This window comes from Ascaphus truei, chromosome 6 (assembly GCF_040206685.1).
Source record: "Ascaphus truei isolate aAscTru1 chromosome 6, aAscTru1.hap1, whole genome shotgun sequence".
NCBI lineage: Eukaryota > Metazoa > Chordata > Amphibia > Anura > Ascaphidae > Ascaphus > Ascaphus truei.
In genome coordinates this window covers 109,045,551-109,060,713 of record NC_134488.1, presented here as the reverse complement: position 1 = coordinate 109,060,713, position 15,163 = coordinate 109,045,551, and the positions used below count along the sequence as shown (strand labels likewise).

The 15,163-nt window shown below is 43.9% G+C and overlaps 1 protein-coding gene across 3 annotated transcripts in view; it reads left to right on the top strand.

The window, feature by feature from the left end:
• Positions 1–15,163, top strand: part of LOC142497647 (tetraspanin-4-like) — a 65,174-nt gene that overhangs the window by 28,162 nt on the left and 21,849 nt on the right. Inside the window, exon 1 of one of the 3 annotated variants that reach the window (XM_075605720.1) lies at positions 12,153–12,190. The exons of the other annotated variants lie outside the window; for them this stretch is intronic. The gene's annotated coding sequence lies outside the window, so the exon portion shown is untranslated. Of the gene's footprint in view, positions 1–12,152; positions 12,191–15,163 lie in introns of those variants that run through there. 3 annotated transcript variants of the gene reach the window in all.

The window sequence follows — 15,163 nt, the reverse complement described above, 5'->3', positions numbered from 1 at the left end:
AAAAAGAAATCTCAGCTTTTCACTAAATCCCCATTGAAAACAACGGGCTCCGCCACCATAGGCTTTCAACGGGGAATCTCCGCCATTGGCGTCTATGGGAGTCGGCTGCCATAGACTTACAACAGGGATTCGCCGCCGTTGCATTCTATGGGACTTCTCCGCCATAGCCGGTCAATAGGGAGACGGCCGCCATTGAAGTCTATGGGAAAAACTCACGAACCTTTATGGTGGTCCATACTCTGTCAGGTTGGTCGGGAATGGATCTGCGGTCATGCCGGAACCGTGACTGCAGGCACCCCAACTCCCGGCCCTCTGAACCCTCCAGAACCGGAGATATGGGCTTATGGTTTGCCTTATTTCGGACTTAGCCGTTTTCTCGTGCTGCTTCTGCCGCCGCCATTGAAACCTATGGCGTGACCCGCTCAGCCAGCACGACCCTTTCTGGCGGTCCTGGATTCTTGGACCCGGGGGTGGTCAAGTGAGGGGAGGCCTAGGAGCTAGGGGCAAAAATAATTTTATTTCTGGGTGCCCTAGAACCTAAGATTCCCACGCCACTTGTCGTTGAACTAACAGTGATGAAAGCTCTTTTTCAGATAATGTATCCGCTTTGCGGTTTTGCGGTTTGGACGGCTGCCAACTCGTTCCTGGAGAGCGCCGTCGAGGAATCTCCATTGAAGTCAATGGGATCATTGACTTACAATGGGAAACCGCCGCTCCTCCTCTCGGATGCCACCTGCTGGTCTTCGAGGGAAACAGGTCCAAAACAGCTAGATCCGCCATTGAAATGAATGGAGCTCCAATGGTGGCCTATGGGACTCTGCAAAATGGTGCCTAAAAAGGCGTGAAAATTAAACAAAGGGCTATAATCACTATTCAACTATTAACCCTTGCCCTCCCGGATGGATCCCAGTGTTTGTGTGGTGCAGACACTTACATGATGATAATACATTGGAACAGGGGAACACACATATTCATGTAATAGCAAGGTTAAAACCACATTCTTGGACCGCAGTCAAGTTAACCCCTTGCCTCCCTGGTGAGGTCAGGGGGTGGCCATATGGGGTGCAACCCCTTTAATACCGGGCCAATCACCCTCTCCCTCTACAGGCATAAAGAGTTCCTTCCGGTACTTCTAGACCACACGAAATTTGTGTTTGAGCTTCAACGATCTTTTCGAGAATGTCAAATGAGTTTGCGGAAATTATAAACTTGGAGGGTACGATAGTTTCAGGGGTTTCTTCGGATCTTTCCTCAGGAGAAAATTGTCGGGACAAGGCATCAGCTTTTGTGTTCTTAGAACTGGGAATATAAGACAGAGTATAATTAAATCTTGAGAAAAATAGTGCCCAACGGGCTTGACGAGACCCCAGATGACGTGCATTTTCGATATAAAGAAGATTTTTATGATCAGTCAATATAGAAATTAGGTTCGCGGGAACCTTCCAGGAGATGTCGCCATTCCTGTAAGGCCATCTTGATAGCCAAGAGCTCTCTATTGCCAACATCATAGTTCTTTTCAGCGGGCGAAAACTTCTTTGAAAAAAAACCGCATGGATGAAGCTTATCTTGAGGGAAGAATCTCTGGGACAGGATGGTGCCTGCACCACAATCAGACGCATCAACTTCTAAAGTAAAAGGAAGACTAACATCGGGATGTCGCAGAATGGGTGCCGAGACGAAAGCTTGTTTCAGGGTTTCGAAGGACGAGATGGCCTGCGGAGGCCATACAGACGGATCAGCTCCGTTCTTGGTAAGGGCCGTAATGGGAGCCACAGGGGTAGAACATTTTCGGATGAATTTTCTATAGTAATTGGAGAAGCCCAAAAACGCTGGATGGCTTTGAGAGAGTTGGGCAGAGGCCAATCCAAAACAGCCTTAAGTTTTTCAGGGTCCATTGAAAATCCTTTATCTGAAATTATATAGCTTAAGAAGGCAGTAGAGGTTTGATGAAAAAGACATTTCTCGAGCTTAGCGTAGAGATTATTGACACGAAGGCGAGCGAGAACGAGCCTGGTATGCTGGACATGATCTTGAAGATTTTTAGAAAAAATTAGGATATCGTCCAGATAGACGATTACGAAAGAGTTGAGAACATCACGGAAGACATCATTCATAAAATCCTGAAAAACAGCAGGAGCATTGCATAAGCCAAAGGGCATTACAAGATACTCGTAGTGGCCGCTTCTGGTATTGAAGGCAGTCTTTCATTCATCGTCTTCTCGGATGCGAACAAGATTGTAAGCTCCTCGGAGGTCTAGCGTGGAAATTTTTTTTCCCCTTGAAGCCTATCAAAAAGTTTGGAGATCAGCGGAAGGGAGTATCGATTCTTGACTGTGATGAGATTGAGCCCTCGGTAATCAATGCATGGTCTCAGGGATCCATCTTTCTTTTTGACAAAAAAGAAACCGGCACCAGCGGGGGACGAAGAATTACGAATTAATCATTTTTCAAGGTTTTCTTTGATGTATGCTGCCATGGCTTCAGTTTCAGGGAGAGACAAGGGGTAGGACTTACATTTCGGAAGAACAGCGCCGGGAACCAGATCAATGGGGCAATCATAAGGTCTGTGAGGAAGTAGAACCTCCGATTGTGTCTTGCTAAACACAACAATGAAATCCGCATATGCTCCAGGAAGAGCAGAATCATTAGCCGGGGGCGTTTCCACTCCCGCGAGGACTGTGGTAGGAGAAATGACCGGCAATGGTGAGGCATCTGACTCTGGCTCCCACTGAATTGTCTTGCCATCCCTCCAATCAATGCGTGGGTTGTGCTGCTGTAGCCAGGGTAATCCTAGGATAACTGGAACGGCAGGAGAGTGCATCACGTCAAAGGATATGATTTCGGTATGAGTACCGAGAGGAAGAGTCTCTAACGTGATGAAGGCAGGTTGCAAAGGACGACCATCAATAGCCTCGAGGCCAATCGGCGATTTCTTAGCGATTAGCGGGATCTTATTCGTAGCAAAATCTTGATCCACAAAGTTACCACCGGATCCTGAATCAAGAAAAGCGGCGGTGGTTACGAGAAAATTCGGACCTTCAAGCAAGACTGGAAGCATAATTCTCTTAGGGAGTTCCTCTTCAGAGATAGGGTGAGAAGATATTGACCCCAAAATGAGTCCCTCTTGCCCCATTGGTCGTGTTTGTTCTTTGGGCCTTAAAGGACAAAAACGTACCGTATGCTCAGGAGATCCACAGTAGTTGCAAAGGCCCTCATTCCGGCGACGAGCCCTTTCAGCAGTCCGGTCAGGGGTTCTATCAGCAGTCCTGTCGGTATTACGGAACTCTTCACTGGCAATCTGCATGGGTTCCACAGCGTCTAGAACAGGGCGAATAGCTGGGAAGGACCTGGGAAGAATAGGTTCAGAAGATAAAATTCTGGGATGCTGGCGTTCATGACGGCGCTGTTGAAGGCGCTGATCCACTCGTATGCATTGTGCGATCAATTCCTCCAATCCCTGGGGCCTGGGCTGGACTGCAAGTTCATCCTTTACAGAGTCGGACAAACCTTGCCAAAACACAGCAATAAGGGCTTCTTGGTTCCAATGCGTCTCCACCACGACAGTCCGGAATTCCAATGCGTATTTGGCTACGGACCTACGACCTTGAGACAATTGAACAAGAGAAGCAGCGGCAGTATCTCTGCGGGCGGGAATATCTAATACCTGCTGGAATTCTTGGCGGAAGAGCTAGTAATCCTGGGTGATTTCCGCACGCAACTCCCAGATGGGAGAGGCCCATGCCAAGGCGTCCCCTGTTAAAAAAGAGTAAACATAGGCTACCTTGGTGCGTCCGGTGGGGAACAGGCTGGGAGAAATCTCAAACTTTATTTCACATTGGTTCAAAAACCCACGACAGGCAAGAGGGTCATCCGCATATGCTTTAGGCGTAGGAATCCTGAGTTCTGATGGCCGGTCGCTACCCTGCGCGGCTGGGGCCGGAATAGGCTGTAGTGAAAGCTGGGAAAGCTGTTGTATCAGGCTTGTGATCTGAGTTCCCAAAGTATCAATGCAAAGCGCAAGTCCCCTGATTATTTGGCCCACCTCAGTCAGGTCTGTTTCTGTTGGGCTCTGCATAATGTCACGCTGTGCAGCCCGCAGACCAGGCCAGTCCCCTGTACTGAGGTGGGATGTTGAATATACACACCGACAGCAGAGGGAGCGGGTCCGGGATGTGGTTGTAGCGTGGCCAGGCCTGGGTTAAGATTTAGAATAGTCGTTGTACTTGCCGAGTTCAGGAGTTTAGAGAGTTCCGTAGTTAAATCCGTTTCCGTGTCCAAGGGTCTGACAGGTAAGAATCGTGATGGGTAAGCCGAAGTCGGGAGCCAGGGAGGCAAGTCAGACAAGCCGGACGAGGGGCATGGCGGAGGCGTGTCGAGGAGCTGCTCGTGAGTGGCTGAGAGACCATGAAATAGCAGAGCACAGCTGAGAGTCTGTAACACCAGTGCCAGATCCAGAGTTCAAGGTATGCACTGGGCGGCAGCATGGGTAGCGACGGGGGGCAGGGGCAGCAGCTGCTGCAGTACTGGTAGTGGGTAAGGAGGGGTCACGCCACAAGGGACGTGGCCCCCGATTCCTTACACTCTGCACTTCTTTAACCCAGACTGTGCTGAAAAGCCGTGTAATGCAGCAGACATTAGCTTATAGGGATCCATGATAAAATGGATAAGAAGCAAAAAAGTGATACTATGTGCTCATTTGCATGTCATTTCCCAGAATCCCTGGCTGCATTGCATGCTAAGAGATAATGGGGAAAGGCAGGGTTGCAGACCTGACTGAGACATGTGACAGTGCTCATAAGTGACTATTTTTACCAAAGGCTTGGATAACAGACAGAGAGACAGACTCTTTCAAATGTATCCCCTTCCCATTGACTTTCTTTGCCAGAGAAGTATCCCAGCAGGAAAATGATTAAAAATGTAACTTTAGACTTTTAAAAAAAATAACAAATTGTAGTACTATGTAATCCTTAGTAGTATCACATTGCTTTTTATTTACTGAGCCACCCCCTTGGGGATAAATGCCCATTTTTTTTCTTTGCTGCGCCAAGTGGTTTCTGCGTAGAATGCTGAGAAACCAGATGCTAGTTTGGTTAATGTCGCTTCGATCTTATAATAAGCTACTTTTCACAGAACAAACGGCTTCACTTCCTTCGTAGCGACCCTGGCATGTCCTCTGGCCATCAGAATCCTGATGCTGGTTCAGCATAGTAACATGGGAACAGTAGCTACAGATAATCCTTATCCACACTGTGTCCAAAGATAGCCCATCTCCCTTTTAATTTTCTTCTGCATTGCTTTCTTGACCTCCCAGGTCACATGTACAGTAGCAAACAAACAGCTGTTTAGCTGATTTTGGAACACACCATGTAGGGTATAATTGCCAGGGAGAAAGTATATCTCTCTGCTGATTGTCCTTTTTTTATACCTGTGTGTCAGCATTTAGTTACTGTAAATGGGAACTGAACTTGGCAGCCAGAATCTCGATAAGAAGTCAAATATTGTTCTTTTAAAAACATGTTTTGTTGTTACTTAAATGGTATTGAAAAAAAATGGTTACAAGCAACAACAAAAAAGAATACAACTGAATTAATACACAATGGTATAAATAACTGACTTTGGAATAAATATAATATTAGATTGTATAAACAATTGATTTTATATAACAAGAATAGCAAAATGCCTTAAGTTAATAAATGCCATGAAGGAAATCTATATATTAGAGAAATTAAGAACACTATATTTTTCTCTCTCGTAATAAATAAATCCTTTGGGGGAATACATAAAAATGCAGATCAAGGTACAAACTCTTTATACTTGGCAAAGGCACCGAACTTCGGTCATCGTTAAAAAATGTGTAAGTGAAGGGGATAAAATAGGCCTGAATGTACATTTCTGAATAGCTATAATATGTGTGTTCTATAGCAGAATTGTACACAGAGCTTGGGTATTCCCAATAAAAGAGAATGGGATTTTCTGTATTAAAAAACAGAATTCCCCATAAAAGGCTGAGGGTGGGGCATAGTGGTTAAAGGGCATACAAATGCTTACCACTTTAATTCCTGAGTCATAGGTAGGCACCCATTGTGCTCTTGAGAAAATCATTGAGGACCATGAGTGCTACAACATAAGACGCCTTCCACGCAAGACTCTCTATAGTCTTATTCAGATTAATGGGTCATAAAGGGCCATGTTTACTAAGCAGTGTTTCTCCATAAAACACCTTCCATGATGGAAGACAGTCCGTTCACTGAATGGGCCGTGGAAAGGTGTGCTATGGAGTAGCACTGCTTAGTAAATATAGACCTTATAGTCTCTTATCACAGTTATGATAAAGAACACTCATAAGCACATTCACATGCCACAGACCAGTCCCCAAACCTGCCTTTTCCCCATAATCACACAGCATACACTGCTTTCACTGCGGCCAGGGATTCTGGGTAATGACATGCAAATGAACACTCATGTGCGGCACCTTTTGGCTTCTTATCCACTTTAACATGGATCCTGTTAGCCCACAACTTCAGCAATGTGGTGCCAAGAGTCTACCCCACAGGTGGCTCCACGAAGCTGAAGACCTCTTGTAGCTGGAGGCGTTGCCAGCACTAGTTTCAGGGACACCCTTCCTGGTGCTGACCAGTGACTGTTTCATTTATGGCATTTGCATGTGAGGGTCTTGGAACCTTTATTTGTTTCCTAAAGACAATCGTTCTCTCTTCCCCAATACGTATTAAACTAGGAGGAAAAAAGAGGAGGCAGACTTACTTTACACAGTATGTTGTAATACCCCTTTTATGTGTTAACCATGTGACAATCCCAAGGGTGTAGAAATAGGACATATCATTCTCAGTAGCTTACATTGCATACACCTAACAGTTCTGAGCCAGTGTTATTTTACTTGCTATTGATAGTCAGAGCTATATCTATAGCCGGGTCGGGCTGGGGGCATGACGGGGACCAGTGCACAGTGTGCGCACGGGGACCATTACCACCTCCGAAGCCGGTGTCTTCTCCTGCTACCAGGTGATGAATGACGTCACATGACTCGCGGGAGCCGATTGCCCGTGATCGCGTCACGTGATGACATCATGTGATGTTGCGTGGCAGCAGGGGGAAAGGGCCAACGCTCTCCTCCTCCCCTCCCCCCCCGGCCCAACTCCGGTGACCGCAGTTTAAATGTTGTGGTGAGTAATTTAACCACCACCACATTGAAACTGCGGTTACCGAAGTTGGGTCGGGGAAGAGCACGGGGCCAGGTGCTTTCGCACCGATGGCACCGCCAACAAGCCAACCCTAATTATAGCACCAGTTATTAGTAATAAAGGAGAGTGGTTAACATAGAAAATAACTACTTGGCCCACCTAATGTGCCCACTTTCCTGTCTTTTGCAAAATCTCAGCCTCTCTTTGACTTTCTTTAATATCTGGATAGCCTAATGCCTATCCTGAGCATTTTATCATTTCCGAGCTGTATCACCCTCTCCCACCTCTGCTGGGAGGCTCTGCCATGACTCCACCACCATTTCCGGTAAGTACTTGCTCACATTTCTCTGTAGTCTGCCGCTTTTCATGTCCATGTCCATTTCCATGCTCCAGCTGTGCCCCCCTCCCTCACAGTTATACACAGGAGAATGTGAAGCCAGTTTGCTCACAGACCTGATGTCCTTTTTAGGGTTTCACAAATCCCTGTGCATTGTTTTTTATGCCTAAACAGAGGAATTTCCTGCTTGTGGTAGAAGGGGGGTGGGGGGGGGGGGGGGGGGGGAGCAGCCTGGCTCTGGTTTCAATTTAGCAGAATTCACTAATTCATGAAATATTTTACTTCCATTGGGGAATAGGGATTTTATGGGTTTTTTTTTTTAACCCAACTGCCAGAAAAAGATCTTTCACTTTTGACATTTCCAGCTCTCCGCTGTATCGGGATCCAGACTCTTGTATGATTTTAACTGATATATTGTAGTGCTAGCGGAATTGTTGTTCCCAGAGCCTCCTAATCTGCAAAATGTATCGTGTTGTTAGTTTTATTACACAGCTACTGATTACATTTATTCTCACCACGGACAGAAGCAGTACCGGAAGGACTGCAGCTTCAAATCATAGCACTGCTAATATGGCCCTAATGCCCTTTTTTCCTAATGCCCCCTTTTTTTTTATCACCGATTTTAAACGATTCACTTCTGAGTGTACCAGTGACAAAAAATTATTTGCGGGACATTCTTTAAATGTATTTGCGATGAACTATTTAACCCTATGGAGACTAATCATTATTGTAACATACAGGTGTAGTAATACTTTCTGTTTTTGTTGCTGCACAAAACCAAGTGTAAATCCCCGGTATTTATTTGCAATTGGTCGGCTCCTTTTACGGCACCGTAGACCGGTACCAAGTATCATAGCTGAAGATATTCAGTGCGCCCTCTGCCGGACACATGTTCTGAATTGCAATTGCATAAATAACCGCACAAATAATTCTGCCGGCAGACCGTAGCCGAGCCGCTGTGAACAAAATGATCGCGCGGCTGCAATCTCGCACCTTCTCGCGGTCATGGGGACAGTAAATCTTGCTGCATCTGTATGGAGACGGCGATAGTGTTTCAAGTGGAACACCAGTTTAGAATCATTTACTTGAAGATTCATGACGCAGGGTTTCATTCTTTGCTGATATTAAAGCTGCAGACAAAGCCATATCCTACATGTGCGTTTTTAAATAAATCAGTTCTGTACTATGAGAAAATACTTGTAACATTTTTTTGTTTGTTTTAAAAAGAACTCTGAATGACATTTTTAATGTATTATAATGTAACAAGCATTTTTTGTTTCTATAGCAACCATATACAGTAAAAAGTCACATCCCCTTCCTCTTCTGAAACAGGCTCTGGCACACCCCTTTTTGAGCCCTGCCCTCTCTCTAGCAGTGCACTAATTTTATCTAGTGACTGCCTGGTCACATGATCTTCCCCACTGAACTTTGCATCTTCTGCGGCACTAACAGCAATTTAGTGAACCCCAAGCCGAATCTTCGCCGATCAATCACAGGAGAGCGGATCGATTGACAACGTAGCTAATTACTTATCATTATGTGGATTGTATTGATGGACATATTAAATGTGGGATGGGGGGGGGGAAAGGGCAGCTTGGACGGCTGCTTTAAACTGTGTTGAAGGTGAAGTTAGATCAAGATATATTTCCTTTGCAGAAGGACGTCTATTATCAGGAAGAAATGGCAGATGAGTTTTCATATAGATAAAAATGTATGTTTTGGGGTTTCTATAATAAGACCTACTGAGACTAGGAAGGTAATTCAGTTTAATCCGAACCAATCAACTGAAATCCCCCATTCAAGTCAATAGGGGTACTGTAGAAAAGATGCTTCGGATTATATTGAGTAATTCCCTAAATTGTAGTAAACTTCAGAGGAAGAGCATTTATGAGTGGGAGTAGACAACAGACTTGGCATGGGTGCTAAATGAGTGTCAGTAATTACAAAGTATAGGATATTATCTATATCCGATAATAAAATAAGATTAGAAACAGAGGATGGGCACAGGTTCGTTAAAAAGAATTGGAAGAATTTACTGGAGATAAAATAATTCAAAGTAGGATCGTTCTCTCGTGGGAAAGAGTGGGACGTGAATACTTAGTAAAGAAAGCCAAGGATCAATATTTTACTATCAGGATAGTCAGATTAGGGAAAACAAAATGTTCTTATAAAGTGGATTTAAACCCAGGGATTGTAAAATGAACATGGGGGTCAGACACTGGGATTAGAGGAAAGAAAATGGAAACAGTGATGGAAAATACAGTGGATATTTCTTTTAAAAAAGTGGAAAAATAAATCCGCAGATAAAACGTAAAGCTGAATATATTGAATGTGTCTGTGGAGATAGCAAATTGTGAAACACAACAGACACACATTGTACAGTTTTCACCCAATGTTATATTGAACAAAACCTTGGATTTGACAAGTATAAATTCATTTTTCAACCTTAACAAATGATGCGTCTATGTATAGTCCTCCTCACCCCTCCCCCCCAGATTATCATTATCTGTCCCTGACCCTGTAATAACCCCAGTGTGAATAAGAGGGATGATAGCTAAAAGACCTGCAAATCGCTCGGCAAACCTCCAGATCTGTTTAGTTAACCTGTCATCACCAGACCAATGGAGGAGAAGGTCAGGAGACCTCCAGAGAGGTCACATCCTTCCTCCAAAGTTAGGAATACAGAAAACGGGAATGTTGTGTCCTGCAGATGTGTTTCAGGCATATATAGCATGTTGCAGTGTGCAGATGTTTCAGGCATATATAGCATGCTGCAGTGTGCAGATGTGTTTCAGGCATATATAGCATGTTGCAGTGTGCAGATGTTTCAGGCATATGTAGCATGTTGCAGTGTGCAGATGTGTTTCAGGCATATATAGCATGTTGCAGTGTGCAGATGTTTCAGGCATATATAGAATGTTGCAGTGTGCAGATGTTTAAGGCATATATAGCATGTTGCAGTGTGCAGAAGTTTCAGGCATATATAGCATGTTGTTACAGTGTGCAGATGTTTCCGGCCTATATAGCATGTTGCAGTGTGCAGATGTTTCAGGCATATATAGCATGTTGCAATGTGCAGATGTTTCAGGCACATATAGCATGTTGTTGCAGTGTGCAGATGTGTTTCTGGCACATATAGCATGTTGCAGTGTGCAGACGTGTTTCAGGCATATATAGCATGTTGTTGCAGTGTGCAGATGTGTTTCAGGCATATATAGCATGTTGTTGCAGTGTGCAGATGTGTTTCAGACATATATAGCATGTTGTTGCAGTGTGCAGATGTTTCAGGCACATATAGCATGTTGTTGCAGTGTGCAGATGTTTCAGGCACATAATGCATGTTGCAGTGTGCAGATGGGGGTTCTGGTCCTAACTACTAATTGGACCAACCTTCAGGCATGTTGCAGTGTGCAGATGCTTCAGGCATATATAGCATGTTGCAGTGTGCAGATGGTTTCAGGCATGTATAGCATGTTGTTACAGTGTGCAGATGTTTCCGGCCTATATAGCATGTTGCAGTGTGCAGATGGGTTTCAGGCATATATAGCATGTTGCAGTGTGCAGATGTTTCAGGCATATATAGCATGTTGCAGTGTGCAGATGTTTCAGGCACATATAGCATGTTGTTGCAGTGTGCAGATGTTTCAGGCATATATAGCATGTTGCAGTGTGCAGATGTTTCAGGCACATATAGCATGTTGCAGTGTGCAGACGTGTTTCAGGCATATATAGCATGTTGTTGCAGTGTGCAGATGTTTCAGGCACATATAGCATGTTGTTGCAGTGTGCAGATGTTTCAGGCACATATAGCATGTTGCAGTGTGCAGATGGGGGGTTCTGGTCCTAACTACTAATTGGACCAACCTAAATCCATGTCTTTGTTGCATTTTCCTGATTCCTGTGCATTATCTTATATTTCCAATCAATATGAAGACCTGATCATTCAGTAAGGGTGATTGCCACTGTTTAGTCCGTTTGAAGCTGAAGAGTTAGAACTGGAATATAAATATGTATACGAGAGGAGACTGAAGACTTTCACCGCAGGTGGAAGATATCTTCTAAGCATATTTAATAAAAGTCTGTGTGTTCTTCTCCCCATTTATCACAGAGACCATATGATACTTAACTGAAAAATGCATCTTTTTATTTTTTTATTGTTTTTCTTTGTTGGCATTTATGGTTCAAACTGAAACTGATGAACAGGGGAAGAGTGAGACTCCCCAATGCTAACATAGCAATAGGTACAGCTCTGTAATACATGACTTTGGTTGACTATGGCTTTGTGTTAAAAAATAAATAAAAACAAATCAGATTGCTGCAACTTTGGAGTTGCTATAGACTATAGATTGTTTCCTTGCTTCAGTTCCCTGCAGATGTATAGCGTACGTCATGGAGGGTGGCTGGGGGCCTTAATGACATACCCTGGACATCATTGGGCTTTAAAGGCGAATAACCTACAGTACAGCGCAAAGGAAACGGGAAAAAAGAGAAAACATCGTGTAATTTGCTTAAAATAGAGCAATCCCCACTCCCACCGTTTGGAAGTCACAGGAAAAAGTCTTGATTGTGCAAGTAAACAAATGAATCAGATGACCTGCCTCCTGGACATCCCCTCTATCATGCAGACCAGCGTCTCCAGAGGAACGCAGAACGGGTATGTGAACAGAGTTGTAAAGACAGCAAGCACAGTGTAATTCAGTTAATGAAAAGGTTAGAAGTATTGGGGACGCACAGTGTACTCCCGAGTCGTAGATATAAAAACGCAGATTGCGAGTACTTTTCTCAGTGCAACAAAGATGGTCTCTCACCGCCCCGGCGTCCGTGGCACTCAATGCAGAATCGAATCCTATGTTTTCTCTTGTTTTCCTCTTCCTTTGCGCTGTGGGTTATTGTTCTTTTTGGGTATTTCCTCCCTGGGCGAGAGAGACTGCCTCGGCTGCAGGGAAAGTTGAGGTTATTTTCGATTTGTGACATTCCACTCACATGACACTTTATTTCACTGACGGGATTTTCATTGATTATTATTCTCTCTCTATTGTTGGGTTTTGATTTGTGCACTGTTCTTTCTTTTATTTTATTATTCTTATCATTTATTGAATGTCATGAATATTTATAGAAATACAAGTCTGCAGATCAATAAAAAGCCTTCACTCAAACAGGTTTGCACATCTCCAGCCAGCCATACGCTGCAGAGAGCTGAAGGGATTAATATGTCTTTAAATTGTTAGATATGGAATAAACAAGGGTGAATAATGTTGCTCAACTAAATGGGGAAAATATAGTTCCAGGGCAGTGCTAGCTAATATCTAGATAGATATACATACTGTATACGGATGACGGGAACAGATAGATCTTTTTGTGCTGCCTACGTAAATGCCCTTAATAGTATTGAGATTGATGTATTAATTAAAATTACTTTATTTCAACCAATGTAAAATTAATAGTGTAACAATATCACATTTTTATTAAAACAATTCAACGTAAGGGGGAGGGTGTACTTAGGGTGATAGTTTAATTACTATATTGGTGCGTAACGTCTCCATAGACCTGTACATAGGCCTGTAGTCTGAACGTTGTTTGGGCTATAACCCCTGATTTACATATAGACAATTCTATTGTAATGATCAGAATCTTAATGGTATTCTCTGATTATACAAGTTAGCCAATTTATACCACAGGTTCACAGTTGTCCTGTTAAGTGGTTGATAGTTTCTGGCTGTTTTGTTACAGATCTGTTTAATTTTGCCTTTTTGTGTGTACGGGTCCGTGCTGCTTTGAGCGTCGGTCTTGGAAGGTACTGTGTGTTTGTGTGTGTGTCAGTAGGTAACTGTGTGTGTGTGTATATATATATATATATATATATATGTGTGTGTATATGTTTGTGTACAGATTGTGTAAATTAATAATTTATTAAATAATATTTAAAAAATAAAAAAAGACATGTTGTACAGTATGAATAAAAATTATTTTTATTGTGCAACGTTGATATATATACACATACATACATACATACATACATTACAGCGACGGTAGCAGCGTGAATACATACTTTTCTGAATCTTCCCCCCTGTCGGCCGGTTCCACACTCACTGCCGTGCTCACGGCCCTAGCATACAATGGCTGGCTAACCGCAGCCAACTATAAGTGCCGCGCGTGCACGGCGCAGCAAGCGTGCCCACTATATTACGGGCCTTATGTTCCTAGCCTACAGTTAAGGTAACAGTCGCACATGTTGCTGTAAAGTGCCACATTAGATCGTTGTCTTGCACTAGTATCCAGTGTATATCATGTATCTGTGACTATTCCTTCAGCTGCTTTAAAACAGGACTGGTCAGTATTACCGGTTTATCAGAAATAAAGTATAGCTAGAAAAGTTATTGCTAACCCTGAAAATGAACCTAAGCATTATTTGAAGCAACTTTTATTTAAACTTCTTATAGGAAGGTCTAGGAGCTCTGAAAATGAACGTGTGCGTCTTTTCAGTAGATCCTAAGGGATGAGGGACTTAGAAGAATTTTGTAAGATTTTTATTAACATTGTATTGTATTACAGTGTATATGTGTAGGCCCTGTATATGAACTGGGGAATTTCCAAGTCCATGGTTCCGAGAGACCAGGTGGCCACTAGGATTGGTGCCACTGTGTCTGGTCGGGTCCCGGACTTGAAAGCCTCAGAGATGCCAAGGTGGCAGGGCGGTCGGAGTACCGGAGTTACACTCAAGTACCCACGTCCTGACATGAATAAGGGCTATCCGGCAACCATTTGCCCATCCCCAGACTCTGAGGAGCCTGGCACAACAGGGGGTTCAATATGCTAAGTGGCAGAGGTGCCAGGTTGGCGTCTGCCCCATAGCAGAATTGAAATCAGTGCCCGCCCGGCTTCAGAATACCGGCAAATCTGTGATAGCCATGTACAAATATTCCCACACGCTGATTGGCTATAGCGTTTTCTGAATGGGTCTGAAATCCTATAAAAAACCTAGCAGCCAATCAGGTCTTGAGAGTCTAAAGAAATTCTAAGGGCCAAGACAGCAGCCGCAGATTTGAACAAAAGATGCTCTGAGAGAAATAGACGCGAGCCGGCTTCAGAAATTTCAAGGCAAGAAATGTTCTAAGTCCCGCTTTTCAGGGGCCAAGTTCTGAAAAGAGACGTAGGGGTCGTGGCAGGAACTACAGACGAAAAGAGAACCAGGATGTTTGGTACTCTCTCCCGGTCAAGGGATTTCAGCACCTCCAGAGTGGAAAGAGCAGTGGCGTCAGGAACTGCATGCCGAATTGAGTTCCAGGACTTTTGCGGGTACATCCCGGTCATTGAAAGGACTTGTAAAGACTTTGTTTTAAGGACTATCTGAGTTAGGAAAGGTTAGTTTATTAACCCAGACTCCCAGTAAGTGTGTTCTCTTCTGTATATTGTAATTCATTGTGTGTATGTCTGTTTCTAAGGAATAAACGCAATTTGTTTTACTCCTTGGTTTTGCTCAATGAATGATCCCGGTATAAAGGTGTACATTTCCTGGTCTCCCGTGACAAACCAAGCACTAGAATGGCGTTCCGCCGAACCGCCTTGTGCATTGAGCACAACCCTCCCCACTTCCTCCGTGATTATGTCACACGTATTCTGACATCAA